A 10,999-nucleotide genomic window follows, 5' to 3' on the forward strand; every position below is an offset into this window, starting at 1 on the left:
ATTCATTGACCTTAGCTTGAATCACGTATAGACTCAAATAATAAAAAAGTATAATTCATAAACATAGCCTAAAAACCCATTATCATGTGACATAATTATCCAGCGTTCATATTCATCTAGCTTTTCTATGATCATCTTCACTTTCTAAAAGAAATGATTCTGAACATTTTAGAACTTCAGTGAGATTCTGTATCTTTCTTTTTCTAAGGCTCATTTATTCACATTCTCATATGCATTCCTTGAGAACCTCGATCTAAAAGTCTATCATTTATGCATCTATTTTCAAGCATTGCTTACCTCTCTTTCATGTGCTAGCTATCTTTATATCTCAGTTTATCTCTATCAAAAGCAAAAGGCTAAAGATACTAACTTTAATCTTATAAATACTATGTAAAGAGAACTGAACATCTACATTTTTTAGGTTATATATCTTGATCTCTATCAAATTCTCAGTGCTTTTTTCAAAAACTCAATTTCTAGAAAGACAATATATCTTAAACAAACACTTTTATTTCAAGATTATGATAGTGTTGATATCCTAATACTGTTTTTGATATCTTACAAACTTATATTTATTAGATCAAGCTTTCTAACTCTATCTAATTGTGCAAGTTTCTCTTAAACATTACAGACTAGTCTATATCCTGAGACTTTATTAATGATCATATCATAAATAGAACTTATCGGAATTAATGGTTATAGGAGTATAGATTCTATGAGACGTCTTGCAATATTTTTTGTTGATCTTACTATGTCTCACAAAATTAGAATTCATTGGCTTATGAAATTTTATCAATTTGAGTAATTGTAAATTTTTGACATTCTAATGATGATTCAAGTATTCCATATCAGGATCTAATCTTGATATAATACTTTATTATAACTCTTCTAAAAAATATGCATACATCCTATGTATAGCTTAGGAATTCGACATATCTTTTTCAAAAACAACTTGATTATAATATTTTATAATTTGTTTAAAATTGCTTATTTATCTTAATATCACTAATATAATCCTATATCTATTTAGGATTTGCGGACATTAGTTTTGGATGCGTACCTAAGTGTACTTTAGTGACCACGATACTGCAAGGCTTTTCAACCTAATGAGGAACATACTAACCAGTTATAGGGACTATATAATATCCTAGAAATTTAGGTTTCTCGTATTTAGTGATACATGTTGGTTTGACGGATTTAAAGGAGAAATTTATTAGAAATCTCTAATAAATTGAAATTTTGGCTCATTAAATTTTTAGTTGTTAAGGTTAATTTGGTGATAGTTATTATCATAATTTAATATTTGAAATTAAGGAGGATTGATATCTAAGTCATTGAAATATTAATTATAAATTATTAGAGTAATGAAATTGATGAGTTATTAGTACAAAAAGATAGTCTAAGAGTTCTATTACAATTAGAGATATAGAGAGAATCAAAGATTTAGGAAGGAATAATTTAAGGATTGGTTATGATATCTTTCCTCCCTACCCATTTTTATATGCACACTTTTCTCTCTCCTCCTTATTTCTTTTACTTCCTTTCTTCTTCTTTTCCTCTCTAAGTTTCTCTAGAGCTTTCCAAATACACTCAAACCCTAAAGTTCTAGCAAATCAAGATCTTCCTCATCTTCTAAACAAATTAATATAAAAAATCATCATCATCATCATCTTCTAACTCTCTTTTTAGGTGTTAAAGCATTATTGATGTCATTCAAAGATTGAGGAGTTTCTTTGAGGACCAGGCTTGAATAAAGTATTTAGAGGTGTTAGGACATATATTTTGAATAAACCAACAACTTGAATCAAGATACTCCCATTTTCCTTATGAAATCCTCACTTTCTCTCTCCTTGGTCAAGGTTAGCATCTTAACCCTTTAAAGTAGTGATTTTGGATTTTGATGTGTATGTAATTGTGATATCGAGTTGATCTTTTTATGGATTAAATGGATGATTTAGTGATTTATATATATTTATTTTGTTATATTAAAGGGTTATTTAATGAATCTAAATGATTATGTTTGAAGATTGTGTTGAATATTAAACCCATTTGAAATGGGTCGATTAATGTGTTTTAGCATGATTTCTTGATGATTTGAGTTTTAATAATATTAATTCTCATGATTGCACGTTAACTTTGCATGAATAGTAAGTTAATTTGGGTTGGGTATTGTTAGAAATCCTTTTATTTGAGTTTGATATGTTGAATATATGAGAAATCCCTAAAAAATCATGTTTTCTAGGTTCCTATATGGACTGGGCTAGTTTCCTTTCGCATTTGACCCTAACCGTGCAACCATATAATGGAGTTCTGGCCTAGCAACCCGGAATGGGTCAATTCTTCCTTAAAAAGTGATTTGAACTGTGTCAGCTTTACAGCATGTTGGACAAGTAACTTCGTTAATTCATATCTCTAGTTTTAGAGTACTTTAATGGTTGGTTTTGGATAAGTTGTTGGTCCATCAGTCTAGTTTGTATGGTAAGATTTCTAGAGTAATCAAACAATTGGATCTTCAGAAAATGCCCTAGACTAAGGGCTACTCGAGTGAATCTATCTTGTGTAAACAACCCACTTAGTTGACCTTATCTTGAGTTACAACTCCAAATGAGGTGAGGTTTGATTTATAGAAACTTTATTAGTCAATTCGAGAGATACATTTTCATGCTCAATCAGTCATATGTGCCAATATTTAGGTAATTGTGTAAATTGGTAGTTATAAATTGATAATTGCTTGAGTAAATTGTATTGTTGATGCTACATGATTAATATATGATACAAATGATAATATATTAGTGGTGAATGATTATTTGGTGAATAATTCAAAGTAATTTTGTAATGAATCATATATGATGATTGATGATATGCTTATAAATATGTATGAATTGATTATGAGGAAATTTGTATGTTGATGTGTGATATGTGTATGTGATGTTGCTTATGGTGGGAATAGATTTAGGAGTGATGCAAATCAAAGCACCATGTCTTAAGACTCAAGTCATACTCTAAGTTCAAGCCTAGGGCTGGATTCTTCATCAAGCTCAAGCAAATTGCATGAAGGAGGCTTTAAATGGATTAGTATAAGACATATGGGCCAAGACAATGTTATCACATAAAGAGTTGGATTTAATTAAGACTAATTGTCTAATTAACCTAATTCAATATGTTGGGCCTTAATTAGTTCATTTAGGTCAAAATACACCAAGGGAGCAAGGGAGACCGCATTTGCTAAAGAGAAAGCGAAGAAAGGTTGCTTGAATAGGAAAGAATGAGAGGCACCTAAAGGAGACATGCTCTTTAACCTAATAGACGACGCACAAAGAGGAAACAAGGAGGGGCATCCATAAATCCCTTTAATTTAGGAATATACCGTTGGTTGACTAGTCAATTTCTCTTTAGTAGAATTGCCTATTCAATCAATGTGCTCTTTCTGTCATATTAATCTAGGAACATATTGTTGGTTGACTAGTCAATTCCTTTTTCGTAGAACTGCCTATTCAATCAATGTGCTCTTTCTGTCATATTAATCTAGGAACATATTGTTGGTTGACTAGTCAATTCCTTTTTCGTAGAACTGCCTATTCAACCAATGTGCTCTTTCTGTCATATAGAAAACATTTATTTAGGACCTAATTTAATTAATTCCTAATTAGTTTATTTCCTTTATGTTATTTAGGAATTAAGTCTATTTCTTTCTTTATATAAAAAAAGTGTAACCACATTATTTAGGGTTAATGATAATTTTGAGTTAAACATATTTGTGAGATTTATTCTTACTTGGTTCTTTGGAAGAACTTTGAACTTATCAAGAATTTGTTCTTATGACATTCAAAATCGACTTATCATTCACCTTCTACCTTTCTTGAGTGTGGCGTCAAACCTTATTCTTATACTAGGGTTCAAGAAATATGTCATCTTTGGGTCAAGGTCCTTTATAGTTCGGACATAGCTTTCCTAGGATCCTTATGTATTTAGTGTGCGTTCTTATTGATTATATAAAAAAAGATTCGGATTAAAAGAAAAGAAAATGAAAAAGAAAGAAACGAGAAAAGAAAACTCAAAAGAAAATAAAAGGCACATACTTAGTCAACACAAAATTGTTTGAAATTTGCATCTTGAGCATTCAGCATCAAATATTGTTTTGATTGTCTTACTTTCTTTCCTACCTTGTTTCATATTGGAAATTGCCTACCTATTATCATCTTTGGGCAAAACTTATTGCCGCTTAACTTAGCCAAAATATTTGTCTTTTGTTACCCATTCTTTCTTGTCCAAACTTTATACTCTAGAAATGCTACTAGGTGTGTCGATTCTATTGTTTTTGAATGTTATATGACTTGTTTGTGATTTGAGTTTGTTAGTTCTACTAAAGAGCTAAAAGTGAGGATTAAAAATGGTTAAAGGCAAGAGTGGTGAGCATAAAATAAGGAAAGAGCCGAATTGTGTGAAACACAAGTGTTTAACCAATTTTGAGTGTAAACACGCAAGGGAGCATGTGAGGTTTTATTTGGTCTTTATTTCTACAAATTTGAATTATGTCTCAAAGAAAGGATAAAGGGATCTTGGATGATGAGCCGCGAGAGGTGGATCACAAGCTCTATATGAAATCCAATCAAAGAACCTTAAAACGCCTAAATTTAATATTTACAAACATGGATGAAAGACTTGAGAAGGTGGAGTCAAATTCTCAAAGAGGACAGTCTAGGCATTTCAACAATAATCAGAGGAGGCCAAGGCATATGGATCATGATGATTACTATGAGGATGACTACAAAGAAGAGGAGCGAGGTTCCAACTTGGATTGGGACTGATTTGGGAGAGGTTATGAAGGTCGAGATGATAGAGCACCTAGAAGGCAAGATGGGAAAAGAAGGTTAAGTTAGTATTTAATTGCCATGATTATTCTGAAGTGAAGAAAGTAAAGCTAGCCACAGTTGAGTTCATTGACCATGCCATGGTTTGGTTGGACCAACTTGTACTTTCAAGGTAAAGAATTAGAAAAGGGCTGATTTCCACTTGGGAAGATATGAAGAGGGTCATGAAAAAGAGGTTTGTTCCTTGTCATTATTATAAAGAATTGTATAAGAAATTACAAATTCATGTGTAGGGATCAAATAGTATGGATGACTACCACAAGGAGATGGAAATAGCTATGATAAGGGAAAATGTGGAAGAGGATGGAAAGGCTACAATGGCTCGATTTTTGCATGGTCTAAACTAAAACATTACTGATGTGATTGAATTGCACCGCTATGTTGAACTTGAAGACATGGTGCATATGGCTACCAAGGTGGAAATGCAACTTAAGGATCGAGGCAATGCTAGTAGATTCAATTTGGCTTCTACATTTACTTGGAAATTGAATTGGAAGAAGGATGACGTCAAAGAAAAGCCAAAATTTGAGAAGCCAAAAGGCTCAAAGGAGTTCACTACAAAAACTCCTAACAAGGCTGAGACACCTAATTCAAGGACAAGGGACATCAAATATTTTCGGTGCTTTAGGTTAGGACACATTACTTCTCAATGTCGTAATAAGAGGGCTTTGATCTTGAAAGATGATGGTGGAGTGGAGACTGAGAATGAGAAAGAAGATGACATGCCGCCACTTGAAGATTCAAGTGATGTTGAGATGCTCGTGCATGGGGATTTGTTAGTGGCATGAAGGGCTTTAAGTGTACATGCCAAGGTTGATAAGGTACAAAGTGATAACATTTTTCATACTAGATGCCATGTTAATAACAAAGTATGTAGTATGGTTATTTATAGGGGTACTTGTGCCAAAATGTTGTTAGTATTGAATTGGTAGAAAAACTTGACTTGTCTACTTTAGCACATCCTAAACCTTATAAACTGCAATGGTTGAACTATTGTGTAGAGATTAAGGTTACTCAATAAGTTTTAGTTTCTTTTTCTATTGGGTGATATAAGGATGAGGTCTTGTGTGATGTTGTGCCTATGCATGGTGGTCATATTTTATTGAGAAGTCCTTAGCAATATGATAGAAGAGTAGTTCATGATGAGTATATAATCATTATTCTTTTGTAATGAGTGAAAGACCTATTACTCTTATTCCTTTAGCATGCAGTTCACGTAAGTTTTATCCACTCTGACTTCTTCATTTTATGCATTCTTGTATTTGTTAGTAGTTACTGATTCTTGATTTACAAGTTTAGGCCTTGGAGCTTGGCCTTTTGGTGGGCTCACAACCTATTACCACTTCTCGAGCCTTCCCGCATTTGAGCTGCTAGGGCTTAAAGAGCATCCCTCTAGAGTGGGCAGAGGTCCATGTGCATTGCATATGGATCAACTCCCTGACCTAGAATAAGGTAAAAAGAAAATTTATTAGTCATATATATGTTTTATAAGTCTTAGTTACTTACCTGTACAATATGTAGATCTATAGCGACTGGTTGGGCGAGTGCCATCATTAGGACCCCTACATGCTTTCGGCTGTGGACCTCGATCATAGGAGGGTTCTTTTGGTTGGTCTCGCTTGTTGGGCCTGGTTCCTAGGTGAGAGGATTTATGGCTGGGAGATGGGGCCTAGCAGGCATCAAGTTCCTTTGTTTCCCTTTCTCTCTATGTTTTAGACTACTAACCTTGTCGACGAGGAGCTGACCATGAGTTTAGAGAGATAAAACGACTACGAGGATCTCTCCATCTGGTCTCGGAGGACGGACTACCATCTGTCATTCCTCAACTACTAAGGCATGTGCCTCTCGGCGATGACATCATGGCTCAGGTTCGTTCTTGAATTTGCTTGAGTTTTCATTTTCTTTTGTCTTTGCTTTGTTACTCATTTAACTGTCTTGGCATATTTCATTCATCGTGCGCCCCCAGCTCCTAAGCCAATAGAGGGATGGTTTACTCGCCGCTCTAGACCTTCATATATCTCGAGCTCCTCCGTGGGTGCCGCATGATGAGCATAGTTTTACACATATTTGCTTGCATATTATTGCGTATGTTCTTAGCAATTATTGTGCTTTTATTCCCAAATCACCTGTGATTTGTGTTCTTTTGCATTTCAGGAACATTTATAGGACCGTCATCGGTGTTTAAGCAATTATAGATTAATATGTGCAGAAACGGATGAGAATTCATCAAGATCGGACAAGAGCCCGCAATGCATACATTGAGCATGGCCTGGACTCTGGCCGTGCTCAACCATTGGCTTTGATTCTTGAAATTAGCACTTTGGGCACGGTTTCCGTAGCCACCACGGCCTTCAGCACGACCCGTGGTGGCCAACATGGGGAGCAACACGGCCCGTGGTGGCCAACACGGGGAGCAACACGGCCGTGGTGAAACCCTACTTGGTGAGATCCACAGTTTCAGCACGGCCGTGCTGAGTTAAATATATAAGAATTTCTTAGAAAAAGGAGGGGGTAGGAGTGACATAGAGCCCTAGCGGCTGGTTCAGTTTTTGCACAGTATTGAGTGCGAGAGAGAGTTGCAGGGAGGAAGAATCCCGAAATCACAAGGTTCTGAGTGCAAAATAGTAGTGGAGCAATTCAAGAGGCAGTTTGGGAGATTAATCAAAGTGTAGATCCAGATTTGGAGCTGTTCATCCAATTCGAGAGAAAAGGGTGTACATGTTTTATTTTCATTATTCTTTCATTGTAATTGATTTCCTAGATTGTTTTAAACATGAACATGTTTAGCTAGACTGATTAAATCCATTGGGATTTCTTTACTATGTTGGCTTAATATTATATTGTTGGATTGTTTGATTTGGTTTTGTATTCTTCTTGCTTTCAGTATTAATAAGATAGCATTATTCATAAGACGTTGTGAATTGTGATGTTTAGATTGCTTTATGAGATTGAGAAATCCGTTTGGCAATTGGAATTTTGAATAGCAAGAACTGGTTAATAATCACTTAGAGATGAAGATAATTAACTAGCCGGATTAAGAATTAACAAAGCTTAATAGAGGCGGATTAATAATGCTAATTTAAGAATCAATCGTTAGGAAGAGATTCCAACTTTAGGTTATTAGGTTTAGGAATTCGGTTATCTCGAGAGAGAAACCGAATTCGGTTAAGAATTCGTTCACGGGTAGCATAATTAGATTCACCGATCCTTTATCTTTTATTTGGTTGCCAACTAGTTTAGATTCCCTTTGGGTTTGTCTTCTTGTCTTGATTATTTCCTTTATGAATTACTCCTGCATCTCCCTTAGAACTTAGCTTGTAGTTAATAGTTAGTTTAGAAATTATTCATCATCCATTGTAGGTTAATATAACAAAGAACAAAGAAGTAACTCTAGGCTTTCGCTTTGCCGAGGAATACGACCTTGATACTCGCCATTAGTGCTAGACTGCATCGATAGGTACACTGCCTTAGATTGTAGCTGCACAGATAGCACACATCAAGTTTTTGGCGCCGTTGCCGGGGAATGTTTGAAAACTATAGTGAAATTTGCTATTTGTTAATTTAGCCATTTTTTTTCTTTCTTATTATTTTATGATTTTTATTTTTATTTTCTTATTTGTTTTATTTTATTTGTACATATTTATTTAGTTTAAGTTTATGATTCAGATAGTGAATGATAAGGAGGTTCAATGCTAAACTCAAACTCTTTGTATGACACATTGGAAAATGGGATTAGGAACCAAGAGAGTGCTAAAAATTGGGATACCCGTGCATCTTTAGAAGCTCGAGTGGAATCGCTTTGCAGGGTTACCGATCAACTCTCCACTCCTATCCTTTCATCTTAAGTCTTTTGTGAATTTTGTTGTGGTTTACATTTGAGTAATGATTGTCCATTGTATAGTGATGTTGCTCATTATTCTTATAACTATGAACAGGTGAATTATACGAGAAGTTGGCCAAATGACTCGTATGGAAGCATCTACAATCAAGAATGGAGCACTCATTCACCCTTTGGATGGAGCTTAGATGGCTAAGAACCACCAGAATTTCAGCAGCCTAATCTTGCACCATCAACTCAAGGTGAAGAGTTAGTGTCGGAGGAGCTAATGATGAGGTTCATTACAAGTCTTGATGATAGATTCCAACAAACAGAGAGGATACTTGAAGATCAACAAGCCTCGATTAAGAACATAGAGCATCAAGTAGGCTTAATCTTCAAGTTATTAGCTGAAGAGCAATTGGGAACTCCATCAAACGCCATCGAATCCGAGGAACACTTGGTAGTCACTTTCTGCGTTCGGTGAGAATTTTTTTGGTTTATCTATTATATTTGACAATGATGCTTCTGTGCAGGACGACTCTTTGAACATGGAGATAGAACTAGAAAAGGAAGAGGCAAACATGATCCCTCTAAAAGACTACCAACAGGAACGTATGATTGGTGATCTTTGAGTTGCGATTAGAGGAATTTTTGGTGGATTTTCCACAAGTCCCTTCAATGATGGAAGATGAGCACGAGTTATCCAATAAAGAAGTCTTGGAGGAGCTCGAGTTTCTTCTAGCAAGTGAACCAAGCCAAGGACTAGAGAAAACCATCGACGTTCCTGAAGAAATTGCCCAACCGTCGATCCTTCCAATTGGTAAAACTTCAGCTTTCAAATTAGAAGAACCCCTAGAGCATCATGACTACGTGCAATTATACGAGGAGCGAGTTTTGCCCATCATACTTGCAGCTTGCTTGATAGTCGAGAAGAGAAAATTGACGATTATCCCTCTAAGCGGATACTTGAAGACATTTGCTTGGAAGAAGGATGGATGGTCGTCGATCACGCCCATTTGCCTTTCACCTTGAGTCCAGCTAAGAAGACTCATCACATAAAAAAGAAGCGCTTTTGGGAGGCACCCCAATTTTTATCTTTAATTTCTAATTTTTAACCTTTTGTTTTGAAACATTTTATTAGTTTTAGTTCTCATATTTTCAGTTTCGATTTTATTTCTTTATTTTATTATTTTCAGATTCTACCGAGGAGGCACTGAATTTCCACAACATCAGCTTCGATGGATGATTAGGGCAGTCCCCTAGATCTTTTTATTTTTCTGCATTTATTTACTTTATTTTTTATACATGTCATGCACTTGGATTGTATTGCCTTTGTTCTCTTAGTTGAGCATTCCATGCAGGGTATCCATAACATTTTACACTGAGGACAGTGTGTTCTTCAAGTGTGGGGTGCTTATGGGTAAACCTTAATCTCTCATATGGTTTTTAATATATCTGAAATTGCTATGGCTAGGTGTTGTGTATTTTTAGGGGATGTTAGGACACTGTGTTTTTATGCACTTGAGTATGCTATTTTTGAGCTGATTAATGACTTGATTTATAGAATTGTAGTTACTTTTCTTTATTGTTCATTGTCCTTGGAAAACAATTTATGGTGTTTTACACATCAACTCTGCAGGGTTAAACTGGTGTTATTTAATTATTTTTCGAATTGTCGAATTTTAACTTAGAACGTTGATAATATCATATGCATGTGTTTCTTAAGTAATGATTCAATTAATGATGTTGCGAACCAACTGCACCTAATACCACACCTGAAAGTGAGATTTTGAGCCAGTTGAGCATTCATTATACTTATGCTCTTTATATTTCTTGTTTAAGTGTGCATTGTACTTAACTTTGCTTCTAGAACTTGCTTTGTAATGCGTGTTGAAGTTACATGAATATTGTGAATACCATGAGATGATTTGGGCGATTTGGGATTCACCACATTTGACCAAAAGCCTATCACCTTATGTTTCCATTAGTTAGCCAGTTTTTAAGCCTTAACCTTTTCTTCATAATCTACACCTATACACTTCAATTATACCATTCTTTACATTTATCTTTCCTTTACCCTTATGCTGGAATTTTTTTCTGTGATTTGTTCAACTTTATGTAGGATTAAAATGCTAGTTGCTATGTTGGTAAATTCACTAAATCTTTTTGATATTTTAAATGCTCCCTTTGATCCAATTTGTATTTGTTATTCTTTATGTTTATTCCAGTTGTATGCAGCGGTCGCTAATAAGCTACTAGTTCATTATTAAAAAAAAGAAAAAAAAAGAAAAAAAAAAGAAGAAAAAAA

This window comes from Ricinus communis, chromosome 8 (genome assembly GCF_019578655.1).
Source record: "Ricinus communis isolate WT05 ecotype wild-type chromosome 8, ASM1957865v1, whole genome shotgun sequence".
NCBI lineage: Eukaryota > Viridiplantae > Streptophyta > Magnoliopsida > Malpighiales > Euphorbiaceae > Ricinus > Ricinus communis.